Below are 22,873 nucleotides of genomic sequence, written 5' to 3'. Positions count from 1 at the left end.
TGAATTCGTAAATAATCATTTAAAACCAAATGTTCACGCTCAACAGAAAATGAAAATATTTCACGCAAGGTCCCCGTCCATTCAAGTAGTGCACTCCACACTTCAACCTTCGTTAATGCCTTTCCAACTGCCTTCGTAACCGTTTTCTCAACCTTTTCCGCAACCACCAAACAGTCTGTGACCCCACCATTCTCCCGGCCAATTCTACTTCCACTGGCTACTTGAATAATTCCTTCTTCGTCTTTTCTCTTCTCAACCTCCTTTTCACCTGTCACATCAATTTTCTCCACATCCTCAAAGCGTTCTGTATCCACACGTACCTCCTGTCGAATCCCACCTCCACTATTTGCTTGAGCATATGTACATAATACATCAACAGGGGGAACTTCAACTACTGCCTTAATCAGGCTTGTCGCATCTTCAATTTTATCAACCAATTTCTCTTTCGTTCTTAGATCCTCCGACATGTTAACCAGGTTTTTCACATCTTCACGATCTTCTCTGTGAAAACCACCTTTACTAGCAGCTTGTGCATATGTACGCCGGGTAGTCGGGCATGTCGCTGCAACATGTCCCTCCATATCACAAACAGTACACATCAGCTTCTGATCACAGTCAACTATTTTATGGTTTGGATCACCACAATTCCAACATTTATCTTTCGGGCAGTTTCGTTTTGCGTGTCCAAACTGTCGACAAAACCTACAAAACACTGGCTGGTTGGGGTAATACAGATACCCATTCTGTTCCAAAATCTTAAACACACCCGGGGGGTGATATAAACCTCCAATGCCTTCTGGATGTTTTTTTAGCACCACAACAAATCTCCGATCACCGTTAAAATACCCAAATTTATTTCTTTGAACTTGACCTCCTCTCACTTCTTCACAATAATGTAATAACCAATTACTAATTTTCTCTGCTGACACAAACGGATTGTACATATGCACAGTTAATGGAACAGTTTGTCGAACAAAACAAAGCTCCACCAGAACACCTTCCAAAATACTACTATTCTCCTTTTCCAATTTGTACACTTCATATGCACTCAAGGAAGAGACTTCGTCTACAAAAGTAATATCATACGTGCAAGCGTTCCTGTGCTCTTGCATACAATAAATTTTGTCTTTGTCTGCTTGTAAAGCTTCAAAAAGTACCTTATTAACAACATAGTCGAAATCCTTTACTTCTTGGAAATCCTTCTGGACAGCAATCCGAACTGAATATCTCAGCTGCGTCGCCGGCGGTAGAACACGCGATGCTTCAGCCATGCTGGGGGAGTCCTCTGATGCGTACCCCTTCAAAACTTCCACTCGAAACTCGTCCAGCCCGAAAGATTCTCTGGTCCTTCAAGGCATGATCAGTAGCCCACTCCCTGACCCGAAGGTCAGGGAGGCCAGCTGTAAAAGGAGTCTACCTTGGACTGGGCAAGCCAGACAGCTAAGGTGAATCCCGACACTTGATCATAGCCAAAAGGCCGAGAAGCGATGCCCACAAAAGCTTTGCCTGAAAGACTGCTGCTCGGCAGCTCCCCTGCTGACTCGGAGCAACGCTCTGCGGCAGAGCCCCAGATTCCTCGGCCAAGAATAGCATTTGCATGACCAGCATGCCCGGCGGTATGGTAAGCATATTTTGCATGGCTCCGCCCCAAGATTTCCATGGGTCCCACAGCGCCTGGTGCGAGACGGCCAGACACAGGCTGCAGAGCTCCACCCAGCCAAGCTGCAGCCCGGCCTGGCACTGGCCCCGTCACCTAGCGGCCGAAAGTCACCCTCAGCTGCCCAGGAGATGCTCCCCCAAGTGCGTCCCCCTCAGATAAGGCTTGGCCGTTCGGGGCCGTTCGGGGACTTTCAGGGGTGAGGCAGGGGAAGGACAGTGTCCCCCATCTCCTCCTTGTGCTGCTGGCTGGCTGGCTGGCTCCTTTGCCTTGCTTTGCAGCTCCTGTGAAAAGCAAGCAAAAAGGGCAGACTTTTTTTTCCTCCCGTGACACAACAGCACCTTTTCCGAAACACTGGAAAAAAAAAACACATTTAAACAAAAAAATATTGCAAAGTGCTCTTCTTTCAAGAATTGCTCAGTCTTTCTTTTTCACAGCATTGTTTTCCCCAAGTGGGGAAGTGCACCAGTCCTGGAGGTACTGCAATACCAAGTTGATGCGTGGAGTGGACAGAGCAAGCTCCCATTCCATCTCCCGGTTCCAAAAATCAATTTAATATATGGTCCCCAGATAGAGGACGTATCAGATATTAAACTGATAAGAACAGATACTACACTTGATCTTAGCCAAAAGGCCGAGAAGCGATGCCCACAAAAGCTTTGCCTGAAAGACTGCTGCTCGGCAGCTCCCCTGCTGACTCGGAGCAACGCTCTGCGGCAGAGCCCCAGATTCCTCGGCCAAGAATAGCATTTGCATGACCAGCATGCCCGGCGGTATGGTAAGCATATTTTGCATGGCTCCGCCCCAAGATTTCCATGGGTCCCACAGCGCCTGGTGCGAGACGGCCAGACACAGGCTGCAGAGCTCCACCCAGCCAAGCTGCAGCCCGGCCTGGCACTGGCCCCGTCACCTAGCGGCCGAAAGTCACCCTCAGCTGCCCAGGAGATGCTCCCCCAAGTGCGTCCCCCTCAGATAAGGCTTGGCCGTTCGGGGCCGTTCGGGGCCTTTCAGGGGTGAGGCAGGGCAAGGACAGTGTCCCCCATCTCCTCCTTGTGCTGCTGGCTGGCTGGCTGGCTGGCTCCTTTGCCTTGCTTTGCAGCTCCTGTGAAAAGCAAGCAAAAAGGGCAGACTTTTTTTTCCTCCCGTGACACAACAGCACCTTTTCCGAAACACTGGAAAAAAAAAACACATTTAAACAAAAAAATATTGCAAAGTGCTCTTCTTTCAAGAATTGCTCAGTCTTTCTTTTTCACAGCATTGTTTTCCCCAAGTGGGGAAGTGCACCAGTCCTGGAGGTACTGCAATACCAAGTTGATGCGTGGAGTGGACAGAGCAAGCTCCCATTCCATCTCCCGGTTCCAAAAATCAATTTAATATATGGTCCCCAGATAGAGGACGTATCAGATATTAAACTGATAAGAACAGATACTACACTTGATCTTAGCCAAAAGGCCGAGAAGCGATGCCCACAAAAGCTTTGCCTGAAAGACTGCTGCTCGGCAGCTCCCCTGCTGACTCGGAGCAACGCTCTGCGGCAGAGCCCCAGATTCCTCGGCCAAGAATAGCATTTGCATGACCAGCATGCCCGGCGGTATGGTAAGCATATTTTGCATGGCTCCGCCCCAAGATTTCCATGGGTCCCACAGCGCCTGGTGCGAGACGGCCAGACACAGGCTGCAGAGCTCCACCCAGAGAAGCTGCAGCCCGGCCTGGCACTGGCCCCGTCACCTAGCGGCCGAAAGTCACCCTCAGCTGCCCAGGAGATGCTCCCCCAAGTGCGTCCCCCTCAGATAAGGCTTGGCCGTTCGGGGCCGTTCGGGGCCTTTCAGGGGTGAGGCAGGGCAAGGACAGTGTCCCCCATCTCCTCCTTGTGCTGCTGGCTGGCTGGCTGGCTGGCTCCTTTGCCTTGCTTTGCAGCTCCTGTGAAAAGCAAGCAAAAAGGGCAGACTTTTTTTTCCTCCCGTGACACAACAGCACCTTTTCCGAAACACTGGAAAAAAAAAACACATTTAAACAAAAAAATATTGCAAAGTGCTCTTCTTTCAAGAATTGCTCAGTCTTTCTTTTTCACAGCATTGTTTTCCCCAAGTGGGGAAGTGCACCAGTCCTGGAGGTACTGCAATACCAAGTTGATGCGTGGAGTGGACAGAGCAAGCTCCCATTCCATCTCCCGGTTCCAAAAATCAATTTAATATATGGTCCCCAGATAGAGGACGTATCAGATATTAAACTGATAAGAACAGATACTACACTTGATCTTAGCCAAAAGGCCGAGAAGCGATGCCCACAAAAGCTTTGCCTGAAAGACTGCTGCTCGGCAGCTCCCCTGCTGACTCGGAGCAACGCTCTGCGGCAGAGCCCCAGATTCCTCGGCCAAGAATAGCATTTGCATGACCAGCATGCCCGGCGGTATGGTAAGCATATTTTGCATGGCTCCGCCCCAAGATTTCCATGGGTCCCACAGCGCCTGGTGCGAGACGGCCAGACACAGGCTGCAGAGCTCCACCCAGAGAAGCTGCAGCCCGGCCTGGCACTGGCCCCGTCACCTAGCGGCCGAAAGTCACCCTCAGCTGCCCAGGAGATGCTCCCCCAAGTGCGTCCCCCTCAGATAAGGCTTGGCCGTTCGGGGCCGTTCGGGGCCTTTCAGGGGTGAGGCAGGGCAAGGACAGTGTCCCCCATCTCCTCCTTGTGCTGCTGGCTGGCTGGCTGGCTGGCTCCTTTGCCTTGCTTTGCAGCTCCTGTGAAAAGCAAGCAAAAAGGGCAGACTTTTTTTTCCTCCCGTGACACAACAGCACCTTTTCCGAAACACTGGAAAAAAAAAACACATTTAAACAAAAAAATATTGCAAAGTGCTCTTCTTTCAAGAATTGCTCAGTCTTTCTTTTTCACAGCATTGTTTTCCCCAAGTGGGGAAGTGCACCAGTCCTGGAGGTACTGCAATACCAAGTTGATGCGTGGAGTGGACAGAGCAAGCTCCCATTCCATCTCCCGGTTCCAAAAATCAATTTAATATATGGTCCCCAGATAGAGGACGTATCAGATATTAAACTGATAAGAACAGATACTACACTTGATCTTAGCCAAAAGGCCGAGAAGCGATGCCCACAAAAGCTTTGCCTGAAAGACTGCTGCTCGGCAGCTCCCCTGCTGACTCGGAGCAACGCTCTGCGGCAGAGCCCCAGATTCCTCGGCCAAGAATAGCATTTGCATGACCAGCATGCCCGGCGGTATGGTAAGCATATTTTGCATGGCTCCGCCCCAAGATTTCCATGGGTCCCACAGCGCCTGGTGCGAGACGGCCAGACACAGGCTGCAGAGCTCCACCCAGAGAAGCTGCAGCCCGGCCTGGCACTGGCCCCGTCACCTAGCGGCCGAAAGTCACCCTCAGCTGCCCAGGAGATGCTCCCCAAGTGCGTCCCCCTCAGATAAGGCTTGGCCGTTCGGGGCCGTTCGGGGCCCTTCAGGGGTGAGGCAGGGCAAGGACAGTGTCCCCCATCTCCTCCTTGTGCTGCTGGCTGGCTGGCTGGCTCCTTTGCCTTGCTTTGCAGCTCCTGTGAAAAGCAAGCAAAAAGGGCAGACTTTTTTTTCCTCCCGTGACACAACAGCACCTTTTCCGAAACACTGGAAAAAAAAAACACATTTAAACAAAAAAATATTGCAAAGTGCTCTTCTTTCAAGAATTGCTCAGTCTTTCTTTTTCACAGCATTGTTTTCCCCAAGTGGGGAAGTGCACCAGTCCTGGAGGTACTGCAATACCAAGTTGATGCGTGGAGTGGACAGAGCAAGCTCCCATTCCATCTCCCGGTTCCAAAAATCAATTTAATATATGGTCCCCAGATAGAGGACGTATCAGATATTAAACTGATAAGAACAGATACTACACTTGATCTTAGCCAAAAGGCCGAGAAGCGATGCTCACAAAAGCTTTGCCTGAAAGACTGCTGCTCGGCAGCTCCCCTGCTGACTCGGAGCAACGCTCTGCGGCAGAGCCCCAGATTCCTCGGCCAAGAATAGCATTTGCATGACCAGCATGCCCGGCGGTATGGTAAGCATATTTTGCATGGCTCCGCCCCAAGATTTCCATGGGTCCCACAGCGCCTGGTGCGAGACGGCCAGACACAGGCTGCAGAGCTCCACCCAGCCAAGCTGCAGCCCGGCCTGGCACTGGCCCCGTCACCTAGCGGCCGAAAGTCACCCTCAGCTGCCCAGGAGATGCTCCCCCAAGTGCGTCCCCCTCAGATAAGGCTTGGCCGTTCGGGGCCGTTCGGGGCCTTTCAGGGGTGAGGCAGGGCAAGGACAGTGTCCCCCATCTCCTCCTTGTGCTGCTGGCTGGCTGGCTGGCTCCTTTGCCTTGCTTTGCAGCTCCTGTGAAAAGCAAGCAAAAAGGGCAGACTTTTTTTTCCTCCCGTGACACAACAGCACCTTTTCCGAAACACTGGAAAAAAAAAACACATTTAAACAAAAAAATATTGCAAAGTGCTCTTCTTTCAAGAATTGCTCAGTCTTTCTTTTTCACAGCATTGTTTTCCCCAAGTGGGGAAGTGCACCAGTCCTGGAGGTACTGCAATACCAAGTTGATGCGTGGAGTGGACAGAGCAAGCTCCCATTCCATCTCCCGGTTCCAAAAATCAATTTAATATATGGTCCCCAGATAGAGGACGTATCAGATATTAAACTGATAAGAACAGATACTACACTTGATCTTAGCCAAAAGGCCGAGAAGCGATGCCCACAAAAGCTTTGCCTGAAAGACTGCTGCTCGGCAGCTCCCCTGCTGACTCGGAGCAACGCTCTGCGGCAGAGCCCCAGATTCCTCGGCCAAGAATAGCATTTGCATGACCAGCATGCCCGGCGGTATGGTAAGCATATTTTGCATGGCTCCGCCCCAAGATTTCCATGGGTCCCACAGCGCCTGGTGCGAGACGGCCAGACACAGGCTGCAGAGCTCCACCCAGAGAAGCTGCAGCCCGGCCTGGCACTGGCCCCGTCACCTAGCGGCCGAAAGTCACCCTCAGCTGCCCAGGAGATGCTCCCCCAAGTGCGTCCCCCTCAGATAAGGCTTGGCCGTTCGGGGCCGTTCGGGGCCTTTCAGGGGTGAGGCAGGGCAAGGACAGTGTCCCCCATCTCCTCCTTGTGCTGCTGGCTGGCTGGCTGGCTGGCTCCTTTGCCTTGCTTTGCAGCTCCTGTGAAAAGCAAGCAAAAAGGGCAGACTTTTTTTTCCTCCCGTGACACAACAGCACCTTTTCCGAAACACTGGAAAAAAAAAACACATTTAAACAAAAAAATATTGCAAAGTGCTCTTCTTTCAAGAATTGCTCAGTCTTTCTTTTTCACAGCATTGTTTTCCCCAAGTGGGGAAGTGCACCAGTCCTGGAGGTACTGCAATACCAAGTTGATGCGTGGAGTGGACAGAGCAAGCTCCCATTCCATCTCCCGGTTCCAAAAATCAATTTAATATATGGTCCCCAGATAGAGGACGTATCAGATATTAAACTGATAAGAACAGATACTACACTTGATCTTAGCCAAAAGGCCGAGAAGCGATGCTCACAAAAGCTTTGCCTGAAAGACTGCTGCTCGGCAGCTCCCCTGCTGACTCGGAGCAACGCTCTGCGGCAGAGCCCCAGATTCCTCGGCCAAGAATAGCATTTGCATGACCAGCATGCCCGGCGGTATGGTAAGCATATTTTGCATGGCTCCGCCCCAAGATTTCCATGGGTCCCACAGCGCCTGGTGCGAGACGGCCAGACACAGGCTGCAGAGCTCCACCCAGCCAAGCTGCAGCCCGGCCTGGCACTGGCCCCGTCACCTAGCGGCCGAAAGTCACCCTCAGCTGCCCAGGAGATGCTCCCCCAAGTGCGTCCCCCTCAGATAAGGCTTGGCCGTTCGGGGCCGTTCGGGGCCTTTCAGGGGTGAGGCAGGGCAAGGACAGTGTCCCCCATCTCCTCCTTGTGCTGCTGGCTGGCTGGCTGGCTCCTTTGCCTTGCTTTGCAGCTCCTGTGAAAAGCAAGCAAAAAGGGCAGACTTTTTTTTCCTCCCGTGACACAACAGCACCTTTTCCGAAACACTGGAAAAAAAAAACACATTTAAACAAAAAAATATTGCAAAGTGCTCTTCTTTCAAGAATTGCTCAGTCTTTCTTTTTCACAGCATTGTTTTCCCCAAGTGGGGAAGTGCACCAGTCCTGGAGGTACTGCAATACCAAGTTGATGCGTGGAGTGGACAGAGCAAGCTCCCATTCCATCTCCCGGTTCCAAAAATCAATTTAATATATGGTCCCCAGATAGAGGACGTATCAGATATTAAACTGATAAGAACAGATACTACACTTGATCTTAGCCAAAAGGCCGAGAAGCGATGCCCACAAAAGCTTTGCCTGAAAGACTGCTGCTCGGCAGCTCCCCTGCTGACTCGGAGCAACGCTCTGCGGCAGAGCCCCAGATTCCTCGGCCAAGAATAGCATTTGCATGACCAGCATGCCCGGCGGTATGGTAAGCATATTTTGCATGGCTCCGCCCCAAGATTTCCATGGGTCCCACAGCGCCTGGTGCGAGACGGCCAGACACAGGCTGCAGAGCTCCACCCAGAGAAGCTGCAGCCCGGCCTGGCACTGGCCCCGTCACCTAGCGGCCGAAAGTCACCCTCAGCTGCCCAGGAGATGCTCCCCCAAGTGCGTCCCCCTCAGATAAGGCTTGGCCGTTCGGGGCCGTTCGGGGCCTTTCAGGGGTGAGGCAGGGCAAGGACAGTGTCCCCCATCTCCTCCTTGTGCTGCTGGCTGGCTGGCTGGCTGGCTCCTTTGCCTTGCTTTGCAGCTCCTGTGAAAAGCAAGCAAAAAGGGCAGACTTTTTTTTCCTCCCGTGACACAACAGCACCTTTTCCGAAACACTGGAAAAAAAAAACACATTTAAACAAAAAAATATTGCAAAGTGCTCTTCTTTCAAGAATTGCTCAGTCTTTCTTTTTCACAGCATTGTTTTCCCCAAGTGGGGAAGTGCACCAGTCCTGGAGGTACTGCAATACCAAGTTGATGCGTGGAGTGGACAGAGCAAGCTCCCATTCCATCTCCCGGTTCCAAAAATCAATTTAATATATGGTCCCCAGATAGAGGACGTATCAGATATTAAACTGATAAGAACAGATACTACACTTGATCTTAGCCAAAAGGCCGAGAAGCGATGCCCACAAAAGCTTTGCCTGAAAGACTGCTGCTCGGCAGCTCCCCTGCTGACTCGGAGCAACGCTCTGCGGCAGAGCCCCAGATTCCTCGGCCAAGAATAGCATTTGCATGACCAGCATGCCCGGCGGTATGGTAAGCATATTTTGCATGGCTCCGCCCCAAGATTTCCATGGGTCCCACAGCGCCTGGTGCGAGACGGCCAGACACAGGCTGCAGAGCTCCACCCAGAGAAGCTGCAGCCCGGCCTGGCACTGGCCCCGTCACCTAGCGGCCGAAAGTCACCCTCAGCTGCCCAGGAGATGCTCCCCAAGTGCGTCCCCCTCAGATAAGGCTTGGCCGTTCGGGGCCGTTCGGGGCCCTTCAGGGGTGAGGCAGGGCAAGGACAGTGTCCCCCATCTCCTCCTTGTGCTGCTGGCTGGCTGGCTGGCTCCTTTGCCTTGCTTTGCAGCTCCTGTGAAAAGCAAGCAAAAAGGGCAGACTTTTTTTTCCTCCCGTGACACAACAGCACCTTTTCCGAAACACTGGAAAAAAAAAACACATTTAAACAAAAAAATATTGCAAAGTGCTCTTCTTTCAAGAATTGCTCAGTCTTTCTTTTTCACAGCATTGTTTTCCCCAAGTGGGGAAGTGCACCAGTCCTGGAGGTACTGCAATACCAAGTTGATGCGTGGAGTGGACAGAGCAAGCTCCCATTCCATCTCCCGGTTCCAAAAATCAATTTAATATATGGTCCCCAGATAGAGGACGTATCAGATATTAAACTGATAAGAACAGATACTACACTTGATCTTAGCCAAAAGGCCGAGAAGCGATGCTCACAAAAGCTTTGCCTGAAAGACTGCTGCTCGGCAGCTCCCCTGCTGACTCGGAGCAACGCTCTGCGGCAGAGCCCCAGATTCCTCGGCCAAGAATAGCATTTGCATGACCAGCATGCCCGGCGGTATGGTAAGCATATTTTGCATGGCTCCGCCCCAAGATTTCCATGGGTCCCACAGCGCCTGGTGCGAGACGGCCAGACACAGGCTGCAGAGCTCCACCCAGCCAAGCTGCAGCCCGGCCTGGCACTGGCCCCGTCACCTAGCGGCCGAAAGTCACCCTCAGCTGCCCAGGAGATGCTCCCCCAAGTGCGTCCCCCTCAGATAAGGCTTGGCCGTTCGGGGCCGTTCGGGGCCTTTCAGGGGTGAGGCAGGGCAAGGACAGTGTCCCCCATCTCCTCCTTGTGCTGCTGGCTGGCTGGCTGGCTCCTTTGCCTTGCTTTGCAGCTCCTGTGAAAAGCAAGCAAAAAGGGCAGACTTTTTTTTCCTCCCGTGACACAACAGCACCTTTTCCGAAACACTGGAAAAAAAAAACACATTTAAACAAAAAAATATTGCAAAGTGCTCTTCTTTCAAGAATTGCTCAGTCTTTCTTTTTCACAGCATTGTTTTCCCCAAGTGGGGAAGTGCACCAGTCCTGGAGGTACTGCAATACCAAGTTGATGCGTGGAGTGGACAGAGCAAGCTCCCATTCCATCTCCCGGTTCCAAAAATCAATTTAATATATGGTCCCCAGATAGAGGACGTATCAGATATTAAACTGATAAGAACAGATACTACACTTGATCTTAGCCAAAAGGCCGAGAAGCGATGCCCACAAAAGCTTTGCCTGAAAGACTGCTGCTCGGCAGCTCCCCTGCTGACTCGGAGCAACGCTCTGCGGCAGAGCCCCAGATTCCTCGGCCAAGAATAGCATTTGCATGACCAGCATGCCCGGCGGTATGGTAAGCATATTTTGCATGGCTCCGCCCCAAGATTTCCATGGGTCCCACAGCGCCTGGTGCGAGACGGCCAGACACAGGCTGCAGAGCTCCACCCAGAGAAGCTGCAGCCCGGCCTGGCACTGGCCCCGTCACCTAGCGGCCGAAAGTCACCCTCAGCTGCCCAGGAGATGCTCCCCCAAGTGCGTCCCCCTCAGATAAGGCTTGGCCGTTCGGGGCCGTTCGGGGCCTTTCAGGGGTGAGGCAGGGCAAGGACAGTGTCCCCCATCTCCTCCTTGTGCTGCTGGCTGGCTGGCTGGCTGGCTCCTTTGCCTTGCTTTGCAGCTCCTGTGAAAAGCAAGCAAAAAGGGCAGACTTTTTTTTCCTCCCGTGACACAACAGCACCTTTTCCGAAACACTGGAAAAAAAAAACACATTTAAACAAAAAAATATTGCAAAGTGCTCTTCTTTCAAGAATTGCTCAGTCTTTCTTTTTCACAGCATTGTTTTCCCCAAGTGGGGAAGTGCACCAGTCCTGGAGGTACTGCAATACCAAGTTGATGCGTGGAGTGGACAGAGCAAGCTCCCATTCCATCTCCCGGTTCCAAAAATCAATTTAATATATGGTCCCCAGATAGAGGACGTATCAGATATTAAACTGATAAGAACAGATGCTACACTTGATCTTAGCCAAAAGGCCGAGAAGCGATGCCCACAAAAGCTTTGCCTGAAAGACTGCTGCTCGGCAGCTCCCCTGCTGACTCGGAGCAACGCTCTGCGGCAGAGCCCCAGATTCCTCGGCCAAGAATAGCATTTGCATGACCAGCATGCCCGGCGGTATGGTAAGCATATTTTGCATGGCTCCGCCCCAAGATTTCCATGGGTCCCACAGCGCCTGGTGCGAGACGGCCAGACACAGGCTGCAGAGCTCCACCCAGCCAAGCTGCAGCCCGGCCTGGCACTGGCCCCGTCACCTAGCGGCCGAAAGTCACCCTCAGCTGCCCAGGAGATGCTCCCCCAAGTGCGTCCCCCTCAGATAAGGCTTGGCCGTTCGGGGCCGTTCGGGGACTTTCAGGGGTGAGGCAGGGGAAGGACAGTGTCCCCCATCTCCTCCTTGTGCTGCTGGCTGGCTGGCTGGCTCCTTTGCCTTGCTTTGCAGCTCCTGTGAAAAGCAAGCAAAAAGGGCAGACTTTTTTTTCCTCCCGTGACACAACAGCACCTTTTCCGAAACACTGGAAAAAAAAAACACATTTAAACAAAAAAATATTGCAAAGTGCTCTTCTTTCAAGAATTGCTCAGTCTTTCTTTTTCACAGCATTGTTTTCCCCAAGTGGGGAAGTGCACCAGTCCTGGAGGTACTGCAATACCAAGTTGATGCGTGGAGTGGACAGAGCAAGCTCCCATTCCATCTCCCGGTTCCAAAAATCAATTTAATATATGGTCCCCAGATAGAGGACGTATCAGATATTAAACTGATAAGAACAGATACTACACTTGATCTTAGCCAAAAGGCCGAGAAGCGATGCCCACAAAAGCTTTGCCTGAAAGACTGCTGCTCGGCAGCTCCCCTGCTGACTCGGAGCAACGCTCTGCGGCAGAGCCCCAGATTCCTCGGCCAAGAATAGCATTTGCATGACCAGCATGCCCGGCGGTATGGTAAGCATATTTTGCATGGCTCCGCCCCAAGATTTCCATGGGTCCCACAGCGCCTGGTGCGAGACGGCCAGACACAGGCTGCAGAGCTCCACCCAGCCAAGCTGCAGCCCGGCCTGGCACTGGCCCCGTCACCTAGCGGCCGAAAGTCACCCTCAGCTGCCCAGGAGATGCTCCCCCAAGTGCGTCCCCCTCAGATAAGGCTTGGCCGTTCGGGGCCGTTCGGGGCCTTTCAGGGGTGAGGCAGGGCAAGGACAGTGTCCCCCATCTCCTCCTTGTGCTGCTGGCTGGCTGGCTGGCTGGCTCCTTTGCCTTGCTTTGCAGCTCCTGTGAAAAGCAAGCAAAAAGGGCAGACTTTTTTTTCCTCCCGTGACACAACAGCACCTTTTCCGAAACACTGGAAAAAAAAAACACATTTAAACAAAAAAATATTGCAAAGTGCTCTTCTTTCAAGAATTGCTCAGTCTTTCTTTTTCACAGCATTGTTTTCCCCAAGTGGGGAAGTGCACCAGTCCTGGAGGTACTGCAATACCAAGTTGATGCGTGGAGTGGACAGAGCAAGCTCCCATTCCATCTCCCGGTTCCAAAAATCAATTTAATATATGGTCCCCAGATAGAGGACGTATCAGATATTAAACTGATAAGAACAGATACTACACTTGATCTTAGCCAAAAGGCCGAGAAGCGATGCCCACAAAAGCTTTGCCTGAAAGACTGCTGCTCGGCAGCTCCCCTGCTGACTCGGAGCAACGCTCTGCGGCAGAGCCCCAGATTCCTCGGCCAAGAATAGCATTTGCATGACCAGCATGCCCGGCGGTATGGTAAGCATATTTTGCATGGCTCCGCCCCAAGATTTCCATGGGTCCCACAGCGCCTGGTGCGAGACGGCCAGACACAGGCTGCAGAGCTCCACCCAGAGAAGCTGCAGCCCGGCCTGGCACTGGCCCCGTCACCTAGCGGCCGAAAGTCACCCTCAGCTGCCCAGGAGATGCTCCCCCAAGTGCGTCCCCCTCAGATAAGGCTTGGCCGTTCGGGGCCGTTCGGGGCCTTTCAGGGGTGAGGCAGGGCAAGGACAGTGTCCCCCATCTCCTCCTTGTGCTGCTGGCTGGCTGGCTGGCTCCTTTGCCTTGCTTTGCAGCTCCTGTGAAAAGCAAGCAAAAAGGGCAGACTTTTTTTTCCTCCCGTGACACAACAGCACCTTTTCCGAAACACTGGAAAAAAAAAACACATTTAAACAAAAAAATATTGCAAAGTGCTCTTCTTTCAAGAATTGCTCAGTCTTTCTTTTTCACAGCATTGTTTTCCCCAAGTGGGGAAGTGCACCAGTCCTGGAGGTACTGCAATACCAAGTTGATGCGTGGAGTGGACAGAGCAAGCTCCCATTCCATCTCCCGGTTCCAAAAATCAATTTAATATATGGTCCCCAGATAGAGGACGTATCAGATATTAAACTGATAAGAACAGATACTACACTTGATCTTAGCCAAAAGGCCGAGAAGCGATGCCCACAAAAGCTTTGCCTGAAAGACTGCTGCTCGGCAGCTCCCCTGCTGACTCGGAGCAACGCTCTGCGGCAGAGCCCCAGATTCCTCGGCCAAGAATAGCATTTGCATGACCAGCATGCCCGGCGGTATGGTAAGCATATTTTGCATGGCTCCGCCCCAAGATTTCCATGGGTCCCACAGCGCCTGGTGCGAGACGGCCAGACACAGGCTGCAGAGCTCCACCCAGAGAAGCTGCAGCCCGGCCTGGCACTGGCCCCGTCACCTAGCGGCCGAAAGTCACCCTCAGCTGCCCAGGAGATGCTCCCCCAAGTGCGTCCCCCTCAGATAAGGCTTGGCCGTTCGGGGCCGTTCGGGGCCTTTCAGGGGTGAGGCAGGGCAAGGACAGTGTCCCCCATCTCCTCCTTGTGCTGCTGGCTGGCTGGCTGGCTGGCTCCTTTGCCTTGCTTTGCAGCTCCTGTGAAAAGCAAGCAAAAAGGGCAGACTTTTTTTTCCTCCCGTGACACAACAGCACCTTTTCCGAAACACTGGAAAAAAAAAACACATTTAAACAAAAAAATATTGCAAAGTGCTCTTCTTTCAAGAATTGCTCAGTCTTTCTTTTTCACAGCATTGTTTTCCCCAAGTGGGGAAGTGCACCAGTCCTGGAGGTACTGCAATACCAAGTTGATGCGTGGAGTGGACAGAGCAAGCTCCCATTCCATCTCCCGGTTCCAAAAATCAATTTAATATATGGTCCCCAGATAGAGGACGTATCAGATATTAAACTGATAAGAACAGATACTACACTTGATCTTAGCCAAAAGGCCGAGAAGCGATGCCCACAAAAGCTTTGCCTGAAAGACTGCTGCTCGGCAGCTCCCCTGCTGACTCGGAGCAACGCTCTGCGGCAGAGCCCCAGATTCCTCGGCCAAGAATAGCATTTGCATGACCAGCATGCCCGGCGGTATGGTAAGCATATTTTGCATGGCTCCGCCCCAAGATTTCCATGGGTCCCACAGCGCCTGGTGCGAGACGGCCAGACACAGGCTGCAGAGCTCCACCCAGAGAAGCTGCAGCCCGGCCTGGCACTGGCCCCGTCACCTAGCGGCCGAAAGTCACCCTCAGCTGCCCAGGAGATGCTCCCCCAAGTGCGTCCCCCTCAGATAAGGCTTGGCCGTTCGGGGCCGTTCGGGGCCTTTCAGGGGTGAGGCAGGGCAAGGACAGTGTCCCCCATCTCCTCCTTGTGCTGCTGGCTGGCTGGCTGGCTCCTTTGCCTTGCTTTGCAGCTCCTGTGAAAAGCAAGCAAAAAGGGCAGACTTTTTTTTCCTCCCGTGACACAACAGCACCTTTTCCGAAACACTGGAAAAAAAAAACACATTTAAACAAAAAAATATTGCAAAGTGCTCTTCTTTCAAGAATTGCTCAGTCTTTCTTTTTCACAGCATTGTTTTCCCCAAGTGGGGAAGTGCACCAGTCCTGGAGGTACTGCAATACCAAGTTGATGCGTGGAGTGGACAGAGCAAGCTCCCATTCCATCTCCCGGTTCCAAAAATCAATTTAATATATGGTCCCCAGATAGAGGACGTATCAGATATTAAACTGATAAGAACAGATACTACACTTGATCTTAGCCAAAAGGCCGAGAAGCGATGCCCACAAAAGCTTTGCCTGAAAGACTGCTGCTCGGCAGCTCCCCTGCTGACTCGGAGCAACGCTCTGCGGCAGAGCCCCAGATTCCTCGGCCAAGAATAGCATTTGCATGACCAGCATGCCCGGCGGTATGGTAAGCATATTTTGCATGGCTCCGCCCCAAGATTTCCATGGGTCCCACAGCGCCTGGTGCGAGACGGCCAGACACAGGCTGCAGAGCTCCACCCAGAGAAGCTGCAGCCCGGCCTGGCACTGGCCCCGTCACCTAGCGGCCGAAAGTCACCCTCAGCTGCCCAGGAGATGCTCCCCCAAGTGCGTCCCCCTCAGATAAGGCTTGGCCGTTCGGGGCCGTTCGGGGCCTTTCAGGGGTGAGGCAGGGCAAGGACAGTGTCCCCCATCTCCTCCTTGTGCTGCTGGCTGGCTGGCTGGCTGGCTCCTTTGCCTTGCTTTGCAGCTCCTGTGAAAAGCAAGCAAAAAGGGCAGACTTTTTTTTCCTCCCGTGACACAACAGCACCTTTTCCGAAACACTGGAAAAAAAAAACACATTTAAACAAAAAAATATTGCAAAGTGCTCTTCTTTCAAGAATTGCTCAGTCTTTCTTTTTCACAGCATTGTTTTCCCCAAGTGGGGAAGTGCACCAGTCCTGGAGGTACTGCAATACCAAGTTGATGCGTGGAGTGGACAGAGCAAGCTCCCATTCCATCTCCCGGTTCCAAAAATCAATTTAATATATGGTCCCCAGATAGAGGACGTATCAGATATTAAACTGATAAGAACAGATACTACACTTGATCTTAGCCAAAAGGCCGAGAAGCGATGCCCACAAAAGCTTTGCCTGAAAGACTGCTGCTCGGCAGCTCCCCTGCTGACTCGGAGCAACGCTCTGCGGCAGAGCCCCAGATTCCTCGGCCAAGAATAGCATTTGCATGACCAGCATGCCCGGCGGTATGGTAAGCATATTTTGCATGGCTCCGCCCCAAGATTTCCATGGGTCCCACAGCGCCTGGTGCGAGACGGCCAGACACAGGCTGCAGAGCTCCACCCAGAGAAGCTGCAGCCCGGCCTGGCACTGGCCCCGTCACCTAGCGGCCGAAAGTCACCCTCAGCTGCCCAGGAGATGCTCCCCAAGTGCGTCCCCCTCAGATAAGGCTTGGCCGTTCGGGGCCGTTCGGGGCCCTTCAGGGGTGAGGCAGGGCAAGGACAGTGTCCCCCATCTCCTCCTTGTGCTGCTGGCTGGCTGGCTGGCTCCTTTGCCTTGCTTTGCAGCTCCTGTGAAAAGCAAGCAAAAAGGGCAGACTTTTTTTTCCTCCCGTGACACAACAGCACCTTTTCCGAAACACTGGAAAAAAAAAACACATTTAAACAAAAAAATATTGCAAAGTGCTCTTCTTTCAAGAATTGCTCAGTCTTTCTTTTTCACAGCATTGTTTTCCCCAAGTGGGGAAGTGCACCAGTCCTGGAGGTACTGCAATACCAAGTTGATGCGTGGAGTGGACAGAGCAAGCTCCCATTCCATCTCCCGGTTCCAAAAATCAATTTAATATATGGTCCCCAGATAGAGGACGTATCAGATATTAAACTGATAAGAACAGATACTACACTTGATCTTAGCCAAAAGGCCGAGAAGCGATGCTCACAAAAGCTTTGCCTGAAAGACTGCTGCTCGGCAGCTCCCCTGCTGACTCGGAGCAACGCTCTGCGGCAGAGCCCCAGATTCCTCGGCCAAGAATAGCATTTGCATGACCAGCATGCCCGGCGGTATGGTAAGCATATTTTGCATGGCTCCGCCCCAAGATTTCCATGGGTCCCACAGCGCCTGGTGCGAGACGGCCAGACACAGGCTGCAGAGCTCCACCCAGCCAAGCTGCAGCCCGGCCTGGCACTGGCCCCGTCACCTAGCGGCCGAAAGTCACCCTCAGCTGCCCAGGAGATGCTCCCCCAAGTGCGTCCCCCTCAGATAAGGCTTGGCCGTTCGGGGCCGTTCGGGGCCTTTCAGGGGTGAGGCAGGGCAAGGACAGTGTCCCCCATCTCCTCCTTGTGCTGCTGGCTGGCTGGCTGGCTCCTTTGCCTTGCTTTGCAGCTCCTGTGAAAAGCAAGCAAAAAGGGCAGACTTTTTTTTCCTCCCGTGACACAACAGCACCTTTTCCGAAACACTGGAAAAAAAAAACACATTTAAACAAAAAAATATTGCAAAGTGCTCTTCTTTCAAGAATTGCTCAGTCTTTCTTTTTCACAGCATTGTTTTCCCCAAGTGGGGAAGTGCACCAGTCCTGGAGGTACTGCAATACCAAGTTGATGCGTGGAGTGGACAGAGCAAGCTCCCATTCCATCTCCCGGTTCCAAAAATCAATTTAATATATGGTCCCCAGATAGAGGACGTATCAGATATTAAACTGATAAGAACAGATACTACACTTGATCTTAGCCAAAAGGCCGAGAAGCGATGCCCACAAAAGCTTTGCCTGAAAGACTGCTGCTCGGCAGCTCCCCTGCTGACTCGGAGCAACGCTCTGCGGCAGAGCCCCAGATTCCTCGGCCAAGAATAGCATTTGCATGACCAGCATGCCCGGCGGTATGGTAAGCATATTTTGCATGGCTCCGCCCCAAGATTTCCATGGGTCCCACAGCGCCTGGTGCGAGACGGCCAGACACAGGCTGCAGAGCTCCACCCAGAGAAGCTGCAGCCCGGCCTGGCACTGGCCCCGTCACCTAGCGGCCGAAAGTCACCCTCAGCTGCCCAGGAGATGCTCCCCCAAGTGCGTCCCCCTCAGATAAGGCTTGGCCGTTCGGGGCCGTTCGGGGCCTTTCAGGGGTGAGGCAGGGCAAGGACAGTGTCCCCCATCTCCTCCTTGTGCTGCTGGCTGGCTGGCTGGCTGGCTCCTTTGCCTTGCTTTGCAGCTCCTGTGAAAAGCAAGCAAAAAGGGCAGACTTTTTTTTCCTCCCGTGACACAACAGCACCTTTTCCGAAACACTGGAAAAAAAAAACACATTTAAACAAAAAAATATTGCAAAGTGCTCTTCTTTCAAGAATTGCTCAGTCTTTCTTTTTCACAGCATTGTTTTCCCCAAGTGGGGAAGTGCACCAGTCCTGGAGGTACTGCAATACCAAGTTGATGCGTGGAGTGGACAGAGCAAGCTCCCATTCCATCTCCCGGTTCCAAAAATCAATTTAATATATGGTCCCCAGATAGAGGACGTATCAGATATTAAACTGATAAGAACAGATGCTACACTTGATCTTAGCCAAAAGGCCGAGAAGCGATGCCCACAAAAGCTTTGCCTGAAAGACTGCTGCTCGGCAGCTCCCCTGCTGACTCGGAGCAACGCTCTGCGGCAGAGCCCCAGATTCCTCGGCCAAGAATAGCATTTGCATGACCAGCATGCCCGGCGGTATGGTAAGCATATTTTGCATGGCTCCGCCCCAAGATTTCCATGGGTCCCACAGCGCCTGGTGCGAGACGGCCAGACACAGGCTGCAGAGCTCCACCCAGCCAAGCTGCAGCCCGGCCTGGCACTGGCCCCGTCACCTAGCGGCCGAAAGTCACCCTCAGCTGCCCAGGAGATGCTCCCCCAAGTGCGTCCCCCTCAGATAAGGCTTGGCCGTTCGGGGCCGTTCGGGGACTTTCAGGGGTGAGGCAGGGGAAGGACAGTGTCCCCCATCTCCTCCTTGTGCTGCTGGCTGGCTGGCTGGCTCCTTTGCCTTGCTTTGCAGCTCCTGTGAAAAGCAAGCAAAAAGGGCAGACTTTTTTTTCCTCCCGTGACACAACAGCACCTTTTCCGAAACACTGGAAAAAAAAAACACATTTAAACAAAAAAATATTGCAAAGTGCTCTTCTTTCAAGAATTGCTCAGTCTTTCTTTTTCACAGCATTGTTTTCCCCAAGTGGGGAAGTGCACCAGTCCTGGAGGTACTGCAATACCAAGTTGATGCGTGGAGTGGACAGAGCAAGCTCCCATTCCATCTCCCGGTTCCAAAAATCAATTTAATATATGGTCCCCAGATAGAGGACGTATCAGATATTAAACTGATAAGAACAGATACTACACTTGATCTTAGCCAAAAGGCCGAGAAGCGATGCCCACAAAAGCTTTGCCTGAAAGACTGCTGCTCGGCAGCTCCCCTGCTGACTCGGAGCAACGCTCTGCGGCAGAGCCCCAGATTCCTCGGCCAAGAATAGCATTTGCATGACCAGCATGCCCGGCGGTATGGTAAGCATATTTTGCATGGCTCCGCCCCAAGATTTCCATGGGTCCCACAGCGCCTGGTGCGAGACGGCCAGACACAGGCTGCAGAGCTCCACCCAGCCAAGCTGCAGCCCGGCCTGGCACTGGCCCCGTCACCTAGCGGCCGAAAGTCACCCTCAGCTGCCCAGGAGATGCTCCCCCAAGTGCGTCCCCCTCAGATAAGGCTTGGCCGTTCGGGGCCGTTCGGGGCCTTTCAGGGGTGAGGCAGGGCAAGGACAGTGTCCCCCATCTCCTCCTTGTGCTGCTGGCTGGCTGGCTGGCTGGCTCCTTTGCCTTGCTTTGCAGCTCCTGTGAAAAGCAAGCAAAAAGGGCAGACTTTTTTTTCCTCCCGTGACACAACAGCACCTTTTCCGAAACACTGGAAAAAAAAAACACATTTAAACAAAAAAATATTGCAAAGTGCTCTTCTTTCAAGAATTGCTCAGTCTTTCTTTTTCACAGCATTGTTTTCCCCAAGTGGGGAAGTGCACCAGTCCTGGAGGTACTGCAATACCAAGTTGATGCGTGGAGTGGACAGAGCAAGCTCCCATTCCATCTCCCGGTTCCAAAAATCAATTTAATATATGGTCCCCAGATAGAGGACGTATCAGATATTAAACTGATAAGAACAGATACTACACTTGATCTTAGCCAAAAGGCCGAGAAGCGATGCCCACAAAAGCTTTGCCTGAAAGACTGCTGCTCGGCAGCTCCCCTGCTGACTCGGAGCAACGCTCTGCGGCAGAGCCCCAGATTCCTCGGCCAAGAATAGCATTTGCATGACCAGCATGCCCGGCGGTATGGTAAGCATATTTTGCATGGCTCCGCCCCAAGATTTCCATGGGTCCCACAGCGCCTGGTGCGAGACGGCCAGACACAGGCTGCAGAGCTCCACCCAGAGAAGCTGCAGCCCGGCCTGGCACTGGCCCCGTCACCTAGCGGCCGAAAGTCACCCTCAGCTGCCCAGGAGATGCTCCCCCAAGTGCGTCCCCCTCAGATAAGGCTTGGCCGTTCGGGGCCGTTCGGGGCCTTTCAGGGGTGAGGCAGGGCAAGGACAGTGTCCCCCATCTCCTCCTTGTGCTGCTGGCTGGCTGGCTGGCTGGCTCCTTTGCCTTGCTTTGCAGCTCCTGTGAAAAGCAAGCAAAAAGGGCAGACTTTTTTTTCCTCCCGTGACACAACAGCACCTTTTCCGAAACACTGGAAAAAAAAAACACATTTAAACAAAAAAATATTGCAAAGTGCTCTTCTTTCAAGAATTGCTCAGTCTTTCTTTTTCACAGCATTGTTTTCCCCAAGTGGGGAAGTGCACCAGTCCTGGAGGTACTGCAATACCAAGTTGATGCGTGGAGTGGACAGAGCAAGCTCCCATTCCATCTCCCGGTTCCAAAAATCAATTTAATATATGGTCCCCAGATAGAGGACGTATCAGATATTAAACTGATAAGAACAGATACTACACTTGATCTTAGCCAAAAGGCCGAGAAGCGATGCCCACAAAAGCTTTGCCTGAAAGACTGCTGCTCGGCAGCTCCCCTGCTGACTCGGAGCAACGCTCTGCGGCAGAGCCCCAGATTCCTCGGCCAAGAATAGCATTTGCATGACCAGCATGCCCGGCGGTATGGTAAGCATATTTTGCATGGCTCCGCCCCAAGATTTCCATGGGTCCCACAGCGCCTGGTGCGAGACGGCCAGACACAGGCTGCAGAGCTCCACCCAGAGAAGCTGCAGCCCGGCCTGGCACTGGCCCCGTCACCTAGCGGCCGAAAGTCACCCTCAGCTGCCCAGGAGATGCTCCCCAAGTGCGTCCCCCTCAGATAAGGCTTGGCCGTTCGGGGCCGTTCGGGGCCCTTCAGGGGTGAGGCAGGGCAAGGACAGTGTCCCCCATCTCCTCCTTGTGCTGCTGGCTGGCTGGCTGGCTCCTTTGCCTTGCTTTGCAGCTCCTGTGAAAAGCAAGCAAAAAGGGCAGACTTTTTTTTCCTCCCGTGACACAACAGCACCTTTTCCGAAACACTGGAAAAAAAAAACACATTTAAACAAAAAAATATTGCAAAGTGCTCTTCTTTCAAGAATTGCTCAGTCTTTCTTTTTCACAGCATTGTTTTCCCCAAGTGGGGAAGTGCACCAGTCCTGGAGGTACTGCAATACCAAGTTGATGCGTGGAGTGGACAGAGCAAGCTCCCATTCCATCTCCCGGTTCCAAAAATCAATTTAATATATGGTCCCCAGATAGAGGACGTATCAGATATTAAACTGATAAGAACAGATACTACACTTGATCTTAGCCAAAAGGCCGAGAAGCGATGCTCACAAAAGCTTTGCCTGAAAGACTGCTGCTCGGCAGCTCCCCTGCTGACTCGGAGCAACGCTCTGCGGCAGAGCCCCAGATTCCTCGGCCAAGAATAGCATTTGCATGACCAGCATGCCCGGCGGTATGGTAAGCATATTTTGCATGGCTCCGCCCCAAGATTTCCATGGGTCCCACAGCGCCTGGTGCGAGACGGCCAGACACAGGCTGCAGAGCTCCACCCAGCCAAGCTGCAGCCCGGCCTGGCACTGGCCCCGTCACCTAGCGGCCGAAAGTCACCCTCAGCTGCCCAGGAGATGCTCCCCCAAGTGCGTCCCCCTCAGATAAGGCTTGGCCGTTCGGGGCCGTTCGGGGCCTTTCAGGGGTGAGGCAGGGCAAGGACAGTGTCCCCCATCTCCTCCTTGTGCTGCTGGCTGGCTGGCTGGCTCCTTTGCCTTGCTTTGCAGCTCCTGTGAAAAGCAAGCAAAAAGGGCAGACTTTTTTTTCCTCCCGTGACACAACAGCACCTTTTCCGAAACACTGGAAAAAAAAAACACATTTAAACAAAAAAATATTGCAAAGTGCTCTTCTTTCAAGAATTGCTCAGTCTTTCTTTTTCACAGCATTGTTTTCCCCAAGTGGGGAAGTGCACCAGTCCTGGAGGTACTGCAATACCAAGTTGATGCGTGGAGTGGACAGAGCAAGCTCCCATTCCATCTCCCGGTTCCAAAAATCAATTTAATATATGGTCCCCAGATAGAGGACGTATCAGATATTAAACTGATAAGAACAGATACTACACTTGATCTTAGCCAAAAGGCCGAGAAGCGATGCCCACAAAAGCTTTGCCTGAAAGACTGCTGCTCGGCAGCTCCCCTGCTGACTCGGAGCAACGCTCTGCGGCAGAGCCCCAGATTCCTCGGCCAAGAATAGCATTTGCATGACCAGCATGCCCGGCGGTATGGTAAGCATATTTTGCATGGCTCCGCCCCAAGATTTCCATGGGTC

General features: G+C 52.7%; 26 non-coding genes across 26 annotated transcripts; all 26 read right to left on the bottom strand.

Annotated features, from left to right (window-relative positions):
• Positions 1-2,112: 2,112 nt before the first annotated feature.
• On the bottom strand, positions 2,113-2,303 carry LOC138466478 (U2 spliceosomal RNA). Its single transcript, XR_011267968.1, has one exon. It is a non-coding gene; the product is annotated as a U2 spliceosomal RNA (small nuclear RNA).
• Positions 2,304-2,930: 627 nt separating this feature from the next.
• LOC138466466 (U2 spliceosomal RNA) lies at positions 2,931-3,121 on the bottom strand. The gene has a single exon (XR_011267967.1). It is a non-coding gene; the product is annotated as a U2 spliceosomal RNA (small nuclear RNA).
• A 627-nt stretch (positions 3,122-3,748) lies between these two features.
• Positions 3,749-3,939, bottom strand: LOC138466455 (U2 spliceosomal RNA). The gene has a single exon (XR_011267966.1). It is a non-coding gene; the product is annotated as a U2 spliceosomal RNA (small nuclear RNA).
• A 627-nt stretch (positions 3,940-4,566) lies between these two features.
• LOC138466433 (U2 spliceosomal RNA) lies at positions 4,567-4,757 on the bottom strand. The gene has a single exon (XR_011267964.1). It is a non-coding gene; the product is annotated as a U2 spliceosomal RNA (small nuclear RNA).
• Positions 4,758-5,379: 622 nt separating this feature from the next.
• Positions 5,380-5,570, bottom strand: LOC138466422 (U2 spliceosomal RNA). The gene has a single exon (XR_011267963.1). It is a non-coding gene; the product is annotated as a U2 spliceosomal RNA (small nuclear RNA).
• A 623-nt stretch (positions 5,571-6,193) lies between these two features.
• Positions 6,194-6,384, bottom strand: LOC138466410 (U2 spliceosomal RNA). The gene has a single exon (XR_011267962.1). It is a non-coding gene; the product is annotated as a U2 spliceosomal RNA (small nuclear RNA).
• Positions 6,385-7,011: 627 nt separating this feature from the next.
• LOC138466399 (U2 spliceosomal RNA) lies at positions 7,012-7,202 on the bottom strand. The gene has a single exon (XR_011267961.1). It is a non-coding gene; the product is annotated as a U2 spliceosomal RNA (small nuclear RNA).
• Positions 7,203-7,825: 623 nt separating this feature from the next.
• Positions 7,826-8,016, bottom strand: LOC138466388 (U2 spliceosomal RNA). Its single transcript, XR_011267960.1, has one exon. It is a non-coding gene; the product is annotated as a U2 spliceosomal RNA (small nuclear RNA).
• A 627-nt stretch (positions 8,017-8,643) lies between these two features.
• On the bottom strand, positions 8,644-8,834 carry LOC138466377 (U2 spliceosomal RNA). The gene has a single exon (XR_011267959.1). It is a non-coding gene; the product is annotated as a U2 spliceosomal RNA (small nuclear RNA).
• A 622-nt stretch (positions 8,835-9,456) lies between these two features.
• On the bottom strand, positions 9,457-9,647 carry LOC138466366 (U2 spliceosomal RNA). Its single transcript, XR_011267958.1, has one exon. It is a non-coding gene; the product is annotated as a U2 spliceosomal RNA (small nuclear RNA).
• Positions 9,648-10,270: 623 nt separating this feature from the next.
• On the bottom strand, positions 10,271-10,461 carry LOC138466355 (U2 spliceosomal RNA). The gene has a single exon (XR_011267957.1). It is a non-coding gene; the product is annotated as a U2 spliceosomal RNA (small nuclear RNA).
• A 627-nt stretch (positions 10,462-11,088) lies between these two features.
• On the bottom strand, positions 11,089-11,279 carry LOC138459517 (U2 spliceosomal RNA). The gene has a single exon (XR_011262612.1). It is a non-coding gene; the product is annotated as a U2 spliceosomal RNA (small nuclear RNA).
• A 623-nt stretch (positions 11,280-11,902) lies between these two features.
• On the bottom strand, positions 11,903-12,093 carry LOC138466344 (U2 spliceosomal RNA). Its single transcript, XR_011267956.1, has one exon. It is a non-coding gene; the product is annotated as a U2 spliceosomal RNA (small nuclear RNA).
• A 627-nt stretch (positions 12,094-12,720) lies between these two features.
• Positions 12,721-12,911, bottom strand: LOC138466333 (U2 spliceosomal RNA). Its single transcript, XR_011267955.1, has one exon. It is a non-coding gene; the product is annotated as a U2 spliceosomal RNA (small nuclear RNA).
• A 623-nt stretch (positions 12,912-13,534) lies between these two features.
• Positions 13,535-13,725, bottom strand: LOC138466311 (U2 spliceosomal RNA). Its single transcript, XR_011267953.1, has one exon. It is a non-coding gene; the product is annotated as a U2 spliceosomal RNA (small nuclear RNA).
• A 627-nt stretch (positions 13,726-14,352) lies between these two features.
• On the bottom strand, positions 14,353-14,543 carry LOC138466300 (U2 spliceosomal RNA). The gene has a single exon (XR_011267952.1). It is a non-coding gene; the product is annotated as a U2 spliceosomal RNA (small nuclear RNA).
• Positions 14,544-15,166: 623 nt separating this feature from the next.
• Positions 15,167-15,357, bottom strand: LOC138466289 (U2 spliceosomal RNA). Its single transcript, XR_011267951.1, has one exon. It is a non-coding gene; the product is annotated as a U2 spliceosomal RNA (small nuclear RNA).
• A 627-nt stretch (positions 15,358-15,984) lies between these two features.
• Positions 15,985-16,175, bottom strand: LOC138466278 (U2 spliceosomal RNA). The gene has a single exon (XR_011267950.1). It is a non-coding gene; the product is annotated as a U2 spliceosomal RNA (small nuclear RNA).
• Positions 16,176-16,797: 622 nt separating this feature from the next.
• LOC138466267 (U2 spliceosomal RNA) lies at positions 16,798-16,988 on the bottom strand. The gene has a single exon (XR_011267949.1). It is a non-coding gene; the product is annotated as a U2 spliceosomal RNA (small nuclear RNA).
• A 623-nt stretch (positions 16,989-17,611) lies between these two features.
• LOC138466256 (U2 spliceosomal RNA) lies at positions 17,612-17,802 on the bottom strand. The gene has a single exon (XR_011267948.1). It is a non-coding gene; the product is annotated as a U2 spliceosomal RNA (small nuclear RNA).
• Positions 17,803-18,429: 627 nt separating this feature from the next.
• LOC138459506 (U2 spliceosomal RNA) lies at positions 18,430-18,620 on the bottom strand. Its single transcript, XR_011262610.1, has one exon. It is a non-coding gene; the product is annotated as a U2 spliceosomal RNA (small nuclear RNA).
• A 623-nt stretch (positions 18,621-19,243) lies between these two features.
• LOC138466244 (U2 spliceosomal RNA) lies at positions 19,244-19,434 on the bottom strand. Its single transcript, XR_011267947.1, has one exon. It is a non-coding gene; the product is annotated as a U2 spliceosomal RNA (small nuclear RNA).
• Positions 19,435-20,061: 627 nt separating this feature from the next.
• On the bottom strand, positions 20,062-20,252 carry LOC138466233 (U2 spliceosomal RNA). Its single transcript, XR_011267946.1, has one exon. It is a non-coding gene; the product is annotated as a U2 spliceosomal RNA (small nuclear RNA).
• Positions 20,253-20,879: 627 nt separating this feature from the next.
• LOC138466222 (U2 spliceosomal RNA) lies at positions 20,880-21,070 on the bottom strand. Its single transcript, XR_011267945.1, has one exon. It is a non-coding gene; the product is annotated as a U2 spliceosomal RNA (small nuclear RNA).
• Positions 21,071-21,692: 622 nt separating this feature from the next.
• Positions 21,693-21,883, bottom strand: LOC138466211 (U2 spliceosomal RNA). The gene has a single exon (XR_011267944.1). It is a non-coding gene; the product is annotated as a U2 spliceosomal RNA (small nuclear RNA).
• Positions 21,884-22,506: 623 nt separating this feature from the next.
• Positions 22,507-22,697, bottom strand: LOC138466189 (U2 spliceosomal RNA). The gene has a single exon (XR_011267942.1). It is a non-coding gene; the product is annotated as a U2 spliceosomal RNA (small nuclear RNA).
• Positions 22,698-22,873: the final 176 nt, after the last annotated feature.

The sequence above is a fragment of the Ambystoma mexicanum genome, chromosome 1p (genome assembly GCF_040938575.1).
Source record: "Ambystoma mexicanum isolate Mex_15411 chromosome 1p, UKY_AmexF1_1, whole genome shotgun sequence".
NCBI lineage: Eukaryota > Metazoa > Chordata > Amphibia > Caudata > Ambystomatidae > Ambystoma > Ambystoma mexicanum.
This window is presented reverse-complemented; position numbering and strand designations above follow the sequence as displayed.